This window comes from Callorhinus ursinus, unplaced genomic scaffold (genome assembly GCF_003265705.2).
Source record: "Callorhinus ursinus isolate GAN/ISIS: 27379988/994484 unplaced genomic scaffold, GSC_fseal_2.0 scaffold11, whole genome shotgun sequence".
NCBI classification, from domain to species: domain Eukaryota; kingdom Metazoa; phylum Chordata; class Mammalia; order Carnivora; family Otariidae; genus Callorhinus; species Callorhinus ursinus.
Genome location: NW_027397073.1, coordinates 7,362,818 through 7,381,426, shown reverse-complemented (window position 1 = coordinate 7,381,426; position 18,609 = coordinate 7,362,818). Strand labels below are relative to the sequence as shown.

Here is an 18,609-nt window from a genome sequence, read left to right as displayed (position 1 = left end):
TATATATATATATATATATATATATATATATATATATATCTCCATCCTTTATATATATAATATATATTTAGATATATCTCATATCTATATATCATATATATAATGGAATATACATAACAGAATATTACTCAGCCATCAAAAAAAAAAAACGAAATCTTGCCATTTGCAATGATGTGGATGGAACTAGAGGGCATTATGCGAAGCAAAATAAGTCAGTCAGAGAAAGACAAATACCATAGGATTTCACTCATATGTGGAATTTAAGAAATGAAACAGATGAACATGGGGGAGAAAAAGAAAGAGGCAAACCATAAAACAGACTCTTAACAAGAGATAACAGAGGATTCTGGAGAGGTAGTGGGCAGGGGGATGCATTAAATAGGTGATGGGTATTAAGGAGGGCACCGCGAGAAGCACTGGGTGTTGTATGTAAGTGATGAATCACTAAATTCTACTCCTGAAACCAATATTACACTATATATTAACTAACTGGAATTTAAGTAAGAACTTGAACAAACAAAAATGGATTAACCTGCTGATTTTATAGTTTAATATTAATTTAAGCTGAGGCCATTGAAATGTATGCCAAATTTTGTTTCTTAGTTGGCCATTAATAAGCTCAATATTTTTGCTCTTACAGTAATTTGGTAAGGAAGCAAATTCTCTTTGTTTGAGATGTAAACATGAAAACTTGCTAATTTTTTTTCAAAGATTTATTTATTTCAGAGGGAGACAATGAGCAGGAGGGGCAGAGGGAGCAGGAGAGAGAGAATCTCGGGTAGACTCTGCACTGAGTGCAGAGCCCAATATGGGGCTTGACGCCACAACCATGAGATCACGACCTTAACAAAAACCAAGAGTCAGATGTTTAGCTGTGCCACCCAGGTGTCCCCAAAATTTGTTAATTTTCTTAGTGATTTTAATCCAGGCCGTACTATTTGTCCCAGACTTAAATAGGTTAAACTGCAGTATCATCTACCCAAGTACATTTAGTCAATAGAAATTACATGGAAATTTATCCCAGATGATTTGAGATTAATCATGTAGTCATTTCCAATTCAGAGTTTTGGCTTATGATAAAACAGAAATGGAGAGTATTACAGAATTTAATTTTGCCTCTGCATATGCTAGTCACTTTTCCCATTGGTAGGAGAGGAGGTAATTTCTCATCAAGATAATGATGAGTTCTGTATGTCTCTCACTCCCTATTTTGCTTCTTGTATTACATATGTTTTCAATACCAAATAGACCTCATGACGTCCGGCATGTACAGATCAATTTGGTGCTCCAACTGCTCCCCCCTTCCCCATGTTATTCTCGTTCCCTTTGTTCTCATGGGATCTCTTCATTATTTCATAATTTAAACCCCTGGATACCACCCATCTGTATTTTTCCCCCTCTTCTTCATTCATATCATAGTATTTTCATTCTCAGTCAAATATTGTCATTATGTTGAACGCATTAAGTTGTTTCATTTAGAAGTACATCTCCTAGGTCTCTATTAAAATTTGGTAATACTTGAGAGCACTCTTTTGTATTTGACCCCTTCTTCCAATTTACAGTCAATGCCATGGGGAAGAAGAGCATTTATTTAGACATATTGGCAGAATTCTTAATATCATTTCAGTCTACATAGCAATACTTTTATGATTCTGCATGAGACAATATCTGTTAACCAAAAAAGACCATTTTTTCATTTTATAAAAAAGTAATAAAATAAAATTTTTCCCTACCAATGCTGGTCAAAATATATTTAACCATACAAAAATCTAATCTAATAAGTTTAGATAATGGTTTTCTTAACAAATTAGGCAATATTTTGTAAATGAGTATTCATTGTTAATAACTTCAAGATATTTATGGAAATAAAATTGTTTAAAAATCAAGTTTCAGTGGTGGCTAGATATTCATAAATATATGCATTGTTTTCTCAGCAAACAGCTTTATAAGAAACCATCAACTTTCATGTCTGTTCTTTTGGGATCAAATGAACACAGTTATTTTGAAAGGTGACATTTGTGACACTGAAGAAAATTAGGAGAAATAACAGTATTTGTCTGTTCCTTAAAAAAAAAAGATATCATTTGCTTAGTTACATTAACTCAATTTTATCCTCCTCCAGAAAAAAATGATCAATTACTGAAACAAAACACTCAGTCCTCTACATTATGTGGAAGCTGCTTCAAATTTAATGTATATTTTAAATGATATATGTTTAAATGAACTTACTTATGATATTGTTCATTACTAACATAATTCCAATATTAACTCAAAAGTTATTCTGACAGTTTTCCTTCTTTTTCGGCCCTTTTCGTTTGTGTCCCCACTATCTTCTAAAAAATTATTTTTAGGGTGTCTTGTCATGTCTTCTATATCCAGAGTAAGGCACAACTAACATAGAATTTTTATTTGGTCAAATTGAATAAAACTAAGGGACTAGGTATTATGTCACAGAAAAGTATAAAAAGGGGATAGATTCATATTATGCAAATATAATCATTAACTTGACAACTACAGGAAAAGAACTTCAGTAATTGTTCTATTTAAATGATGACTATGAGAAGTCCATATTAGAAGGCATTCCATATTTTGTTTTTAGTACCCAGTAGACAAGTAAAGTACTTAAATTTAAGTCATAGCTTATAGCTTAGATTGTTATAAAATAAACTGCTTCATTTGCATCCTTTATTTCTTCCTTGGTTTGAAAGTCAAGGAAATTATCTTCCTTTTATAATTCCTACATCATTGGTTCTTATGCTTTGATAGAAATATTTGATTACCAGCAGATGCTTGGAGACCAGAGGATGGGGGGACCAGTGAGAGGTTGGAATAAAATTTGTTCTTTTTTTTTCATATGAATAACAAATTTTCCCAGTACCATTTATTGAGTAGCTTTTATTCCTTTGTTCTGAATTCCAGCTCGGTCATATATCAGTATTCCACGTGTGTGTATTCTAGCTTCTGCACTCCATAATAGTTTCTACTTCTCCCTTTATCTATCACAGCATCAATACCGCAGTCTTAATTATTAAAAGTCTTCATATCAGAAAGGGAAAAACCTTTCCCTCATTCTTCTTCAGCATCTGCCACGATTTTAGATTTGCAGAGTTGCACAAAATACCTTATGGGGTTTAGGTTGAAATTACATTTATAGATTAGTGGGAGGAGAATCAATGCGAATCGTTATATTGCTCATATATCTCATTTCCTTAGGACTTTAATGTCTTTCCAAAAAGTTAGATATTTTCTCCATAATGGTCTTAATTCCTTTTCTTAGATTTATTCCTGTTTTATATTTTCAATGCCATTATAAGACATATATTTTACTCTCATATTTTCTCCATCTTGCTGCTGGTGAATTAGAAAGCAATTGATTACCATGTACTCATTTTATGGTTGGTTGACCTGCTGCAATCTCTATATTATAATAATTTGATATGACTCACTTGGCTTTTTAAATGTAGGCAATAAAATTTCCATAACTAATGACAATTTTGGTTTCTTTTACATCTTTCTAACCCTATATAGTCTTTCTTTTCTTCTTGATTAATGAACTTGCTAGGAAGTTTATATATATTTCATATATAATAAACATTCTCATCATGTTCCTGATTTTAACAATATTACATCTATGTTTTGTTATTAAATATAATACTTCAACTTTTCTTAAATATTATTTAAAAACTAAATATTTGGAGTGCTTCAGATTTCCAAACAGAAAAGAAAATGACTTAGAATGTGATCATTCAGATGAGCTTCAAATATTTTAATAAAACTCTGGGTTCCATAAAATAATTTATCAATACCTACAGAGTTCTGAGTGATAGGAAATGCTACCCAAAAAATATCATGCTTGACCAAATCTTCATCCAAATGTCAGTGCAACAGACATACCTTCAGAAACATGAAAGATCTTAGGATTTATAACACCTCGAAAGAATTCTTGAAAAATAATAATGAAATACAAAATCCTGCCAAAAATAAATGGCGATGACAGGGAAAGGACCAGCGCCAGACTCAATATCTGCATAATCAGCACAGTGTCTACAAGGTTTCACAGAATCAAGCGTTTACCAAGAAATTTAATTCAGCCAGGGCACCTGGGTGGCTCAGTCGTTAAGCGTCTGCCTTCAGCTCAGGTCATAATCCCAGAGTCTTGGGATCAAGCCCCGCATCGGGCTCCCTGCTCAGTGGGAAGCCTGCTTCTCCCTCTCCCACTCCCCCTGCTTGTGTTCCTGCTCTCGCTATCTCTCTCTGTCAAATAAATAAATAAAATCTTAAAAAAAAGAAATTTAATTCAGCCAAATAGTCAGTGAATATAAAGAAGACATGTGGCTGTATTTAAGGATGTAAGAACTCAAGGAATACACTGCAAATTCTTCTTAAGTAACTTGGCGATGAAGTCTGGTCCACTGAAACGCATGAGTCTGATAACCCCAGGAATAGAGAATCTGTGCTAAAGAGACTTGGTAAGTAAGCATCGAATCCATTTATCTTTAGATAATTTACTCAGTTAGGAGCAGAATGCAAAAGAAATGCCATAGCAGTTGATATGTACAAATGTGACTAATAGAGTACAAATTGCTAAATATATGATGTTAAAATGGAGGAGTGAAATGAATATTTTGCTCTTATAAAATATAGATTTACTAAATATATCTCATTTTTATAAAATTAACTCTGACTACCCATCCATTTATCCATGTACATGAAGAGAGAATCTATATAGAATGTTGCTTATTTTAATAATTATTAGTTATTTTCAGTTGGTGGAAGACTTTCTGTCTTTGCACCTTGATGGCATTTGAAGTTTTATGGTTAATATAGATATCATTATGTTTGTAAAAATTATCATATCATTATTCTTACTTATTCTTAAATTTGAACAGCAAAAGGTAGAGATATGGCCTCTGTATTCAAATGTATCCACAATACATCACAGTGATTTTTGTTTTAAAAAGACTCTTAATAAAAAAAATTAAAAAGGACTCTTAATAGTGATGTAGTTCAATTCCGTTTTACATTTTACAGGAAAGAATAAGAAAGCCCAAGTGGTTCAGAGAGCTGTCCAGTATCATTTAGCTGGTTAGTGATTGAAGAAACAAGGAATTAGTTTCATATACCCTTAATTAATCCATCAAAAATACCATGCAGACAAAAAGATATACACACTAACATACAAGAAAGAAGCATTTAAATCCTATTCAAGTAATGACAGATAAAATGATTCATAAGGAGTATCTCCCTTTGAGTGTATGGAAGACTTTGGAATGTTGGACTTGCTTCTGCTTTCTGACTCTGATGTTGCCTTGTTAACTGAATCTCCCTTTCTTCGTTCAGCCTTGCCTCCCCAGGCTTGTGTCAGGTGCCCCTCTTGGTCACAGACCACCCTGAGAGTACTGCTGTCATGGTGCTTTCTTCAAAGAAATTTATTTTTGTGTGTGTGCTGGTCCGCCCCACTAGGCTGCAAGGTCCTTCAAGTCCAGATTTACTCATTGTCAAATTTTCCAGCATCTAGCACAGTGGCATCTATCAAGTGCTCTGCTGATTGAACTGCAATTAGGAATCTATGCAACCAGCTAATTATTGAGCACTTACTATAGTAACACATATTAAGAAGAGCTATTCCTTTGTGTCTAGAAGAGGGTGAATTTTACACAAACATGGAAACTTCTACTCCTGATTTTATGTTTTTGAACAAGGAATAATTTATGACCTATATCTGGTAAACACATTTCAAAGATATCATCAATATTACCTGGCCAAGATGCCGATAAAATCTCTTTTGCGGAGGAGATTCTCTCTGCTTTTATATGATTTTGACAGCAGTATGTCTTAAAAGTGTATTGACATTATAGTCCAACGTGTCCAAGATGTATCAGAGATATGGCTTCCAGTAAAAATAAGCTCCTTAGAAAGCTTTCTGTATTATTATTTTTTCCAAAGTCATGCTTGAAGGATTTTAAAGAAGGACTTGTATCTAAGCAGAGATTTTAAAATAAAACTGTCATGTTCAATTTGATGTTTTATGATTGTGACATATGAAAAATACCGTAAAGTTACAGGGCTATCATTATTTTATTGAAATACTAGGTAGGTAGTCTCTTTTCCCATGTATCTTCTTAGTCGGAAAAATGCATTTTGAGAATAGAAATGTTATTTTGATATATGAGAACATACGTGAAAGATAGATATGGAAAGAGTGAGGAGAAACAGAAGCCTTATAGCAAGTCCTAGGCATCTAGATTGCAACAGAGACCACCATGGACCTGGTGTCTCATTTTTAGTGTCATTTTTTTTTTTTAAGCAGGCTACATATTGTCTTTAATTTTCTCCCTTAGGAATACTTAAAATCTGCATCCTAGATAATTCATTTGTCCCTTTCTAGGCCATCTTGGTATTCCTACGCTTAATCACTGGGATGCTTCACTCTCTAGTTACCTTGTTGCCTTTCTGATTGTCTTCCTCCGAATCCTATCTCTCCATTTCCGTTAAACGTCAGCCCTCCCCCTCCTTCCTTCTGCCCCCACACCGGCACCTCCCCCATGCAGATGCTGTCCTTGGTCCTGCTAGGCTAGTAGTTTCCCTGAGCCTCAGCTGCATCCTCAGTAAAATGGAAATAAGAGTAGCTACCACACAGTCTTGATGTGAAGACTAAGTGACAGAGTGATTGACATTCAAAGTTGTTTAATGTGTATTAACTGTTATTAGGAGCAAAGAGAGCTAAGGGATCCCCCAGCTTCAGGCTTTTCCTCATCAACCTACTCTACACCCCCACCGCCAGAGTTAACCATTCTAAAACACAAATGTGACCAAGAATCTTTAATGTCTGTCCATGTAAATTTTCTTTTTTTTTAAGGATTTTATTTATTTATTTGAGAGAGAGAGGGCAAGAACCCACGAGTTGAGGGGGGGGAGGAGCAGAGAGAAAGGGAGAAGCAAACTCCCGGCTGAGCACAGAGCCCAATGCAGGGCTCGATCCCAGGACCCCAGGATCGTGACCTGAGCTGAAGACAACCAACTGAGCCACCCAGGTGCCCCTAAATTTTCTTTTAAAGGCAAAAATATCTCTGAAAAACATAAAACACTTGTTGGTCACATTTTCATATTCCTTGCCAGACAGGTAAGGAATATTACTGGCACACAATTTATAAATTAAGAAGCTTCTCTCCTACCCTCATCATCGTAGACCCTCCTCCTCAATCCTGTAGTAGAAACCGATTTTTTTAAGATTTTTATTTATTTATTTAACAGAGAGAGAGAGAGCACAAGAAGGCAGAGTGGCAGACAGAGGGAGAGGGAGAAGCAGGCTCTCCGCCAAATAGGGAGCCTGATGCAGGGTTCAGTCCCAGGACCCTGGGATCATGACCGTGGCCAAAGGCAGCTGCTTAACTGACTTAGCCACCCAGGCACCCTAGAAACCAGTTTTTAAAGTTCTTCTTTGTAGTTCTAGTGTTTCTTACAGAGATCCAAGAAAATATGGCTATATCTTTTTAATTTTTTTCTTCTCATCCAAAATGTATACCTACAGATATTTTCCCATCAGGACCTAGAAAGCTTTCTTATTCCATTGTGTAGATGTATCATAGCTTAAGAATTACCTTATAAATGGGTATTGGTATTACTTCTAATATTTTGCTCCTATCAGCAGTTCTGCAATCTATATACCTTACATGCACACATAGCATTGTTATGAATGCAGATGAATCTGTGGATCAAATTTTGGAATGTGGGAATGATGGGTCATATTTTTGTAATTTGAAGCCAAGGCATTATGATGAGCAGATAAGGTTGATCTACCCAAAATTTCCTTCCTTGAAAACTAAGTATTACATTGATAGGAAAAAGTTATCAGTTTGTCCAGATGTCAGGACATTTGGAAAGCACAAAGAAAAGTTTTGAATATACAGAATAGCGACTATGGTTAAGGATACTGTATTGTATCCTTGAAATTTGCTAAGACAGTAGATCTTAAGTGTTTTCACAACAACAACAAAATAGAAGAAAATGATCACTGTGAGGTGATAGATATATTAATTATCTGGATAAGGGTGATCATTTCACAGTTTATACATATATATCAAAACATGAAGTTGTACACCACTGATATATACAATTTTTGTTAGTGATACCTTAATAAAGCTGTTTAAAAAAAAAAGAATATTGGCAAGTCATTGTGAGTCCCTAGAGGGTTTGGTTTGAATAAAAAGAAGTGGGGGTAGCTGGAGAAGTTGGGGTAGGGATTGTGTGGAAGGCTTTGGATGCTAGCTTTATGTTGTTAGAATTTACCTGTATGCCAACAGAATCCGTCAAAAGTGTCATGAAATGGAGAAATTGTTAGTATGGTTATTTTGATGGCAGCATGCAGAATAGCTTAGAGAGACAGCAGAGGAAGGAAGCCAACTGAGCAAACTATAGCCATGTTTAGTATTGTGCCAAACTTTCAGTAAGTTACTTAACTTTTCCACCTGTGTGTCCCATTCTGTAAGGAAGGTTAATTATATTGCCTACCTCATTGGGTTTGGGTGTGTTTTAAACTATGTTAATATTTATAAATCCCTCAGAACAGTGAGGGCCATAATAAGAACTTAAGCTGCTACTTATTATTATTCACGTCTGATAGAAACAATGCCCAGAATGCTGACCCAAGAGAAAAGGTCAGGCTAAACCATCAAATTAGAATAATACTACAACAAAGCACCCAAATTGAATTATGTAGCTCTAAACAGAAAGCCAGTACATTTTTTGAACAGTGGCCAAAACTAAATTGTGGGAAATGATACGAAAATGTAAAGTGAAGAAGAAACACTGTGTACTTTTTGCAAAAAAATTCACTTCCTTTCTGAGTGAAAACTCTTGCTGAAGATGGTGCATTTCACGGGAGCTTTAGACATTTGAAAGCAGTCATGCTCTAAGCTAGTTCTTCTCTGCCTTTGGAACTCCCAGAGCTTTCAAGTCTTTTTCATGCTAGGAGGTGAGACGCTTCTGTCTTGCTACTGAGTGGGGATTAGGGCCTCAGGCTTCAAGGTGCCCATGCTCACAAATACCATTTAGTTTAGATCTTGACATTTTATTTTACTCCTGATTTTTTTAAATCACTTATTACTGCACAAGATTTGTGTATTTAAAATGCAAGGATACAAACCTTGTTCAAAACGGTACTTTGGAGGTCCTGTTTTGGATCTGTTTGGGGGCAAGAATTTATTTATAAATAAGCACGTGGATAAAAGATCTCTTTGTGGTTTTAATCACCAACAAACCCAGTGTTGGCCTTAGGTTCCTGAGGTTTCAGAAGGAGGAAAGTAAAGTTGCAAACCCTCTCTTTTTCTATTTTGGTCTCTTCTGTCTACTGAGTTTTAGGACTTGTGGTATTGCAACTGTGTTGAAATTTTCAGTATATCAGAATAAATGGGTGATTCTGGTTCACTGTCTGGTTTCCAGGTCTTGAGAACCATGACTTTCTTGTAGATACTTAGGACATGTTTCTGTATGATTTAGGTGAACAAAAAACAAATGGGAAGGGGTGTGTGAGCCAAGACTGAGAAAGAGGCATTTCCCACACATAGGTGACTTTAAAAAAAATTAATAATAATACAGAAACAGACAAATGTATAGCACCTCTCTTTTAGCCCTTTTCTTTGTTTTTCGCATCCCTCCCACCACCACCAACAACCCTGCCAGGCCCAGTATTTTATCCCTGGAGAAATTCAGCCTGTCTTCCTGTATTGGTGTACGTTTTCCCATCTTTAAAATCAATACATTGAGGGCGCCTGGGTGGCTCAGTTGGTTGAGCAACTGCCTTCGGCTCGGGTCGTGATCCTGGAGTCCCGGGATCGAGTCCCACATCGGGCTCCCTGCTCAGCAGGGAGTCTGCTTCTCCCTCTGACCCTCTTCCCTCTCGTGCTTTCTATCTGTCATTCTCTCTCTCTCAAATAAATAAAATCTTAAAAAATAAAAAATAAAAAATAAAATCAATACATTGATAGATACCTTGCTTGTTTAAGACTCAAAAGACATGATGCATGAGGAGGTAATGTAGTCATTACAAATATAGGCTCTGAAGCTAGATTATCAGGATTTGGTTCTATATCTGTTAGTGTGTTTTTTCTTTTTAACATTTCTGTGCCTCTGTCATGTGTAACACAATGCAATGGTAGAGCCAAAAAGCATTGTTTTGTGGATGAAATGAGTTAATACACTTTAAATATTTAGACCAATGTGTGGTCTAGAGTAAGTGCCCACCTTGGATATGGTAAGACTACAGTAGTCCCCCTTAACCATGGGGGATACATTCCAAGGCCCCCAGTGGGTTCCAAAACCACAGAGAGTATCTAACCCTATGTATATTCAGTTTCTTCCTGCAATGAAGTTTAATTTATAAAGGGGCACAGTAAGAGGTTAACAACAATAACTATTAATAAAATATAGCAGTTATAACAGGACACTGTAGTAAAACGTTTATGAATGTGGTCTTTCTCAAAATACCTTATTGTACAATACTCATCCTTCTTGTGATGAGGTGAGATGATAAAATGGTTACCCGTTGAGTTGAAGTCAGGTGACGTTGAGTTGAAGTCAGGTGACGTTGAGTTGAAGTCAGGTGGACGACTTAGGCATTGTGACGTAGCTTAGGCTACCATTGACCTCCTGAGGATATGTCGTAAGGGAGATTACTTGCGTCTGGACCATGGCTGGGTAACTCAAATCACAGAAAGTAAAACCAGGCATAAGGGAGACTACTGTGTATACATATAAGGTATTGATTTATTAATCCAACAATTTTCAAGTAGTCACTTTGCTATGAATGAGTTTAGGGATGGGAGAGGAATACAGTGATATAGAAAGCATAGCTCCTTCTCTGAAGGAGATTACAATCCAATAAGGGAGATGAATTTTCAAAAGACAGCAAAGAACAAATTATAAAGGAACCCAGGGTAAAGAGACATCCCTTTTCACGGGTTTGATCTGGGAAATCTCCATGAGAGAAGTAAGACAAGATAGGATTCAAAAGGTAGGTAGGATTCTAAAGAGCGTGAATTGAAAAATAAGGGGGGAGTGGCGCCTGGGTGGCTCTGTTGTTAGGCGTCTGCCTTCGGCTCAGGTCATGATCCCAGGGTCCTGGGATGGAGCCCCATATTGGGCTCCCTGCTCCGCGGGAAGCCTGCCTCTCCCTCTCCCACTCCCCCTGCTTGTGTTCCCTCTCTCGCTGTGTCTCTCTCTGTCAAATAAATAAATAAAATCTTTAAAAAAAATAAGGGGATTTCAGATAAAGAATATGATGCAAACAAAGAAACAAAAGCAAATATATTCAAGGGGGTAATGAGTAAACCAATGCAGTTTTTAAGGAGAGGTTTTTTTTTTTTTTTAAAGATCTTATTTATTTGAGAGCAAGACAGAACATGAGCAGGTGGGAGGAGACAGAGGGAGAGGGAGGAGCAGATTCCCCACTGAGCAGGGAGCCGGATGCGGGGCTCAATCCCAGGACCCTGGAATCATGGCCTGAGCTGAAGGCAGAAGCTTAACCAACTGAGCCACCCAGGTGCCCTTAAGGAGAGGATTTAATGGGAGAATTGACAAGTATTTCATTAGACTTTGTGATTAGTTCATGAAAGTTCTTGAATGGCAAGCTTCAGGATTCAAGATTTCTTTTATAAGCAGTGAGCAATGGTGAAGCATTTAAAGGTTTGTTGTTGTTGGTTTGGTTGGTCCAAAGAAATATATGGCCAGACCTGTGCTTTAAGACATTTCCTGTGCAATAGTGTATAATTTGTAGTGGAATAAAACAATGTGAAGGTAGGGATCAGATGGGAGGCCACTAGAACAGTATTTCTTAAAGTGAGATCCCATCAGTTTTTAGTAGAGAAAGTGAAAAGTAAGGGAGAGATGTTATGCATGAGTGATTAAATGTACTTGTCAACTAGATGGATATTTGTAAGGAGTGGGATGAAGAGTTTCCAAGGCTGCTCGGGAAAAAGGAGGAGCCACTCCAAGAAATCTTACTAATCCATTACAAAGTAGGAAAAGAGTAAATTATTAAAAAGGGAAACAAAAAAATGAGATGGTAAAAAATTCAAAAGTATCGGTAACCACATAAATGTAAGTGGATTATGCATTTCTATTAATAAACAAGCCATAAACATACTGCTGTAAAGGAAATAGATGACAAAATTGACTGTTAAAATTAAAAACTTTTTCATGAAAAATTAAACTATAAAAAAGTGAAAAGTCAAGCTACAAAACGTATTTCCAACTCATCTACCTGATAAAGGACTTAAGATTAAAATACATTTTTAAATTCCTACAAATCAATAAGCAAAAAAGTACAGCATATCAACCTGGTTAAAGCTCGATCGTATAATTGGAAATTTCCAGACATGAAGTTTTTGTGACTTCCTTTATTTAGTGCAGTGGACCTTCAGGTTTAACAGTGTCTGCAGTCAAATTCTTCCAAGTTTCTAACCCAATCCTATTTGAAGTGAAGAGGTCAACATGATGGAAAAGGTCCATTATATCCGACTTCGGGTTAAGGTAGAGCTTGTGAATGAGTCCTAGCTAAATAACATAGTTATGGCTATGAACTAAAGCCAGGAAATCACCATTTATTTCACAGTGAGTCCTAAATGGAAAAAGGATGTCCTTTGTGTAAAATCACCTTGAAAAGAGAAAGCACTAAGGAAAAAGGATTGCTATGAGATGAAAGTGTTTCCATCAGATAGAAAGGAATTAAGAGGGTATTTAAATTATGGCAAGCTGGTCAGCTGGCTCATGCAGTGGAAAAGTGAGGCTGTGGAACATCCGGGGATCATGGGGATTTCTGGAGTCCTGGCAACAACGTGGAATTTTCTAGAAGGAAAATCTGAAGCGTACCCAGTACCTGTTTAGTGAGACAATGGGCACGTTTGGGAGATAACTCTGAAAGAGAAGGTGAAATCAGTCAATCCCTCAGGAGAGAGTGAAGCAGCTTCCTGAGCCATGATGGGGACAGGCAAGAGTGTTATCAGCTAAGGGACAGAACAGGAGGAAAGTTCATCTTCTTGCAGGCAGTAAGTTCCGTTGCTAACCAGCCAAATGGTCCCTGCATCTTCAGAAGAGACTGCACCATCCCCTCCCACATACTGCTTAATGAAGGGCGTTTATTTATTTAGTCTCGAGGGACAAAAATAAAAATAAGGTACCTAATTTCATTTATGTGATTCTTTTTCATGTACTTGAAGAATTCATACCTTTCATTTGTAAGCAAAAATAAAACCTACCCCTTTATTTATTTATTTATTTATTTATTTATTTATTTATTTTCCCCTCAGAGGCGTGATTTCCTGGGTTCAAACAGGCATTTTTGCTGCTCTTCCCTGGAATTTCTCCAACATGCTTATTATATAAGGCATCACTTCTAGGGCCTAAAGCAGAACATAGTTCACTATTAAAATCCTGTGTGATGAACAGTAACAAAGAAGTGACTCCCTCATGCTGCTACTGATTTATGCTGCTAGTATGAAGGTTGTTTTTAGAATGCTGATTCATGCTGAATTTGACTTCACGTTGACACACAGTGATATTCACAAAGTCTCAGCACCAGGGCCCTTTTTACTATTTACTCTGATGACAAAGCAAAACGTTTTGAAAATCTGCATCAAACAAGAAAATAGAACGAAAAACCTCTGCCTTTATTAGCATTTATTAAATTATTCTTTTAGTACTTTAACAATTCAACTAGATCGCTATCAAAATAGAACTAGTCCAAATAACTATGATGCGTTTATGTTATTTTTCCCAATAAACGATTTTTTTAATCGCTTCACTGTGAGATTTTCATTAGATTTTGAAACATTAAAAATAACTTACTGAGACAAACATAAATTGAGGAACTTTGTACTGTTGACCATGAAAATGAAACAGCCAGCTCTTTTACCAGCAAAATGGGTTTATTTGGCAATAGCAGAGGGATTACAATTTGAGACAAGCAAGCTATAGTGAACCACAGGCAAGGCCAGAGAAAAAAGGAGAAGAAAACCTAGTTTAAGAAAAGGGGCTGTTGGGAGGGGCTGTTATAATAAACAAGTCCATTGGAGTAAACTGAGAGTTCAGCGTATAGTGGCTCTTTACTGGCTGAGTTGTGACCTCTCTCACTGTCTGGGATGTTGCCTGACTAGGTCCTCTGCTGGGGGTAGTAGATACAGGCATCTTCCTATTGGGAGTGCAAGGTGTTTCTTCTTGTTGAGTGGTAGGGTGTGAGAGCTCCCCCTTCTGGCCTTTGACTTCATTTTAAAAGAGGTTGGTTGGTTGGTTTGTTTTATTCAGTTTCACCGCAGGTACAGATCTGAGGATATGTCGCTGTCCACTTTAAAAGTAAGACAGCCAGTTATTTTACCAGGAAATGAGTTTATTTGGGAATAGCAGAAGATTTGCAAGTCAGGATAAGCAAGCTATAGCGAAGCCACAGGCAAGTCCAACAGCAAAGGAGAGGGACATTACTTTATAAGGAAAAAGGAGGAAGTTGGGAAGAGTTCTTTTGAACAAGTCTACCGGAGGGTCCAGGGTGATGGCAGTTTTTCATGGGCTGAGTTGCCCATGGAGGAAATTTTCCCTCCTCCTTTTGGAGTGGTAAAGCTGTATTGGTCTTGCCAGGTGGTGCGTCTCTTCCTGTGGACGTCTGTAACTGACCTAGAATGGTAGTGAGTGAGGGCTTCCCCCTTCTGGCCTCCTGACTCCCATTTTAAGTGAGATTTTTGTGTATTAATTTTCACAGTGCAAAATACCTGGTCAGTAGTCTTCAAAATTGTTGAGATCGTGAACAGCAAAAAAAGACTAGGAAACTATCAAAGATCAGAGGGGTCCAGCGAAACGGGACAACTAAATTCAATGTGGTATCCTGGATTGGATCCCCAAACAGAGTAAGATATTGGTGGAAACACTGGTGATATTTAAATAAATTCTTTACTTTAGCTGATAGTATTTTACCAATGTTAATTTCTTAGTTTTGAAAAATGTACCATGGTTATTTAGAATGTTAATATTAGAGGTAGCTGGGTAAATTCTATTTAGGAACCCTCTGCACCATTTTAGCAACTGTTTTATAAATGTAACATTATTCCAAAATAAGAAACTAATAATTTAAGGGCCTCTGTTTGGTAAACAGTCTATAAAATCAAGTCTTCAACAATAATTTTTGTCTTTATGTGGTTGCTTCTCTTAATGTAATAGCACATGGATAATATATTAATGAAAATACCCACTCTTTTTTCTTTATTATCCATTATCAGATTTATTCCATAGTAATACTGAGTGCCAAAGTGGAAACACTTATGCTTTCCAACTTATACTTGACTCATTTTGACATTTTAATAGAAAATAACTGTAGTCACACAAAATGGGCATTACAGTCAGTGAGTGTGTCTCTGTATTTCCATGAATATCACAAGGCTTCATTTGACATCATTATGGTTCCTAAGCTATGAGCAATGAAGTGCGAAGTATACAGGGGAAAGCATTCTTCTGTAGGAACAAACAGAAACTGTCTTACCAGGGATCTGGTCTCAGTGCCATTCAGAGAGAGTCTTCCGACTTCAACTAGGATTCTAAATCCGTTAATAAAAAGGAGATAAATATTGAAAACCTCTATACATCCCAATTTGCAAATGATACTTTATCTGTTCCAATTCCTCAAATTTCTATTCCAATTCATGTAACTTGTTTTCACCTAATATTACTACTAATACCACTATATCCACTACCAACCACCACCATTTCTGCTAATAGTAACAAAATCTAAAAGTATCTGTCTTGGTCAGCTTGGGCTGCCATGACAAAATACCATAGACTAAGTAGCTTAAACAACAGACACTTATTTTCTCATAGTTCCGGAGGTTATAAGTCCAAAATCAAGATGCCAGCATGGTCAGGTTCTTGAGAGAGCCATCTTCCCATCTTGCAGCTGGCCACCAGCTCACTGTGCGCTCACATGGCTTCTTTTGTGTGTGTGGAAGCACAGGGAAAGAGAGAGCAAACTCTGTGGGATTTCTTCTTACAAGAGCACTTATCCCATGCTGAGGGCCCCACCCTCGTGACCTCATCTAACCCTGATCACACTCCAGAGGCCCCATCTCCAATACCATCACATTGGGCGGGGCGAGGAATCCAACATGAGAGTTTAGGAGGGGCACAATTTAATCCATAGCAGTGTTCAAAACCCAAGAGTTCCAGAAAATAATGTGAGGACTATGCTTCAAATACATATTCTAGATACTTTCTGTGAGCTATCTTATTAAATCCTCAAATAGCAACTTCATGAGGTCTATTGATCTGAATTTATAGAAAAAGAAGTTAGGTCTTAGAGAAGTTAAAATAACTTCTGCAAGACAAGGCATTTAAAACATAGCAGAATGTGCACTGAAAATCAAGATGTTCTGGCTAAAAAACTATATTCTGTATTCTTAGTAATTACAATAGAATACTCTGAATTCCAATACAAATGTGTGGGATTTATACTAATGACTGAGTGAAATGATTCATCCTGGGCAAAAATTAATTCACCTGCTTTGGGAAGGAGTAATTTTAGGAAGAAAATAAACTGATGCATTTTTTTCTGTGTTTTTCAGCTGCATATTAATAAATGTAAATAGCCATATTGGTTAAGAATATCCATTGTGAAATTAACAGGAACTCACTTGTATTCAACAAGAGTATTTAAAAAGTTTGTCAATAGTATATATAACATAATTCCCATAATTATTGGAATTACTTGAAACCTTTAGAAATATGATTTTTACAATATAAGTAAATATCCATAATGGCTATGGATGTGCTGAACAAAGAGTATTTTATCCTCTAAGAGTATTGTCTGTTTTGCATTGTACTACTGTCATGATTCCTCTGTAGTTACAAAGCCATGAGCTTTGTATATTTTATTTCTATTCACTGTCACAACAATCTTATGATATAGGCATTATTTTCCACAAGCTAAGAGAAGGATCCATGCTCAGGGGGTTCAGTGACTTGCCCAGAGTGACATGGCTCTCACAAGGGACAGAGCTGGAATTCCAAGTCCACTTTTCCTGGTGCAACAGTCCAAGTTTCAGAGATCATCAATATATTTATTTTTACTTTTTAAAATTCTTATATTGTGCTCTAATTGTTCTGGCTACAGAATAGTTGGATCTGAATTTTGTTAGAATTGTCATTAGTTAAAAAAAAAAGTGTCCTTACATATGATTTTGTAATGTGTGGCCAAATGCACCTACTTTGTAATTTAAAGGAGCTTGGGAGAGGAACTGACTGTGTGAAGAACCTACTGTGCACTAAGATGTGGGCCCATCTTGGTGACTCTTCCCTCTATCCATTGAGGTACCCTTCTCCATGAGACATTAAATATTTTGTCTAAGGTTGCGCAGCTAGTAAATGGCAAAGCCATGATGTAAACCCAGATGTTGGATGAGGTCATTGTGAGGAGACCACCACCAGTTTTCTGAGAGCTGGACCTCACCCTCCCCCATCCTTGGAAGGTACCTTCCACCTACTCTGCCTGTAGGCAGAGCTGTTTCAAGCACAAGGTCTTGAGAGAGCAATGTGTTGTTGAGATCATCTGGACTGAATGGGACTGAACCCCGTTAAGGCTTCTCCATGAACTTTTAAGATACGGCAGGGGTGGGGGGGTGTGTTTCTGAGATGTACGTGTCTTGTGGTTGCCCAAGACAAGTCTTGTATGTGAGTTCCCTTGCTCATTAAACTTGCCACCTTCCAACCTGGGGTGGCCTGCCTCATTTTTGGGTATCTCCTTGCCCTCTATGTAAAGGGACCAATTTCAGATTTCACCCAGGGAACTCCCAAATTTGCAAACTAATGCAAAGTTTTATTCATTTTCCACTGTACCAAACTTCCTTTTCTTATATGTTTGCATTTTCAAAATTTATTACCTTAAATTTATTTAAAATATAAATACCTTTTTAAAGTTTAAAAAGCAGAATCGATAACGCTAAATAAACCCACGTAGAATTGAGTTAAAGCCAAACAAACCACATGCTGATATTATATCATAATCAGTATTCACATGTGTTTTTAATAGTATTTTACTGTAGGAGTGGAGATCAGTAAGGGGCCAGCAAGTAAATAACTAACTAGAACACAATGTGCTAAACACAAATGTGTAGGAAGAACACCAGCAGACCTGAGGGGGTAATTTAACACCTTATTTCCAGGTGTGTGGTTAGAAATCATATCGCGGAGAAGGTGCATCTCAATCCAGGTAGAGAAAGAGAAACACACAGACGTGAGCCAGAGCATCTTTCAGATGCTTTTTGAAGCTAATAAGAAGCTAAGAAAGGCATCAAGTGTAAAGTGAAAGTGTGTGCATTGTTAATCTGTTTATTCTGTTTTTATGAGAGGTCTTCTACGTAATTATCCAAAGAGTGTCTTTTAACATGGGAAACACTGTCTTCTAGTGAGTAACGAACAATGAACGCTCCAAAGAAATTATATTATCTGGCCAGTATTAATGGAAAGAAGGAAGGAAGGGAGGGAGGGAGGGAGGGAGGGAGGGAGGGAGGAAGGAAGAAAAAGAAAGAAAAGAAAGGAAAGAGAGAAAGAGAGAAAGAAAGAAAGAAAGAAAGAAAGAAA

General features: G+C 36.9%; 1 protein-coding gene and 1 long non-coding RNA gene across 3 annotated transcripts in view; one reads left to right on the top strand and one right to left on the bottom strand.

The window, feature by feature from the left end:
• LOC141373659 (uncharacterized) overlaps window positions 1-10,548 on the bottom strand; it is a 36,264-nt gene extending 25,716 nt beyond the window's left edge. Inside the window, exon 1 of the long non-coding RNA XR_012379901.1 lies at window positions 10,486-10,548. This is a non-coding gene — a long non-coding RNA (uncharacterized lncRNA). The remainder of the gene's footprint in view (window positions 1-10,485) is intronic.
• Window positions 1-18,609, top strand: part of DOK6 (docking protein 6) — a 368,967-nt gene that overhangs the window by 85,345 nt on the left and 265,013 nt on the right. The window lies entirely within an intron of this gene.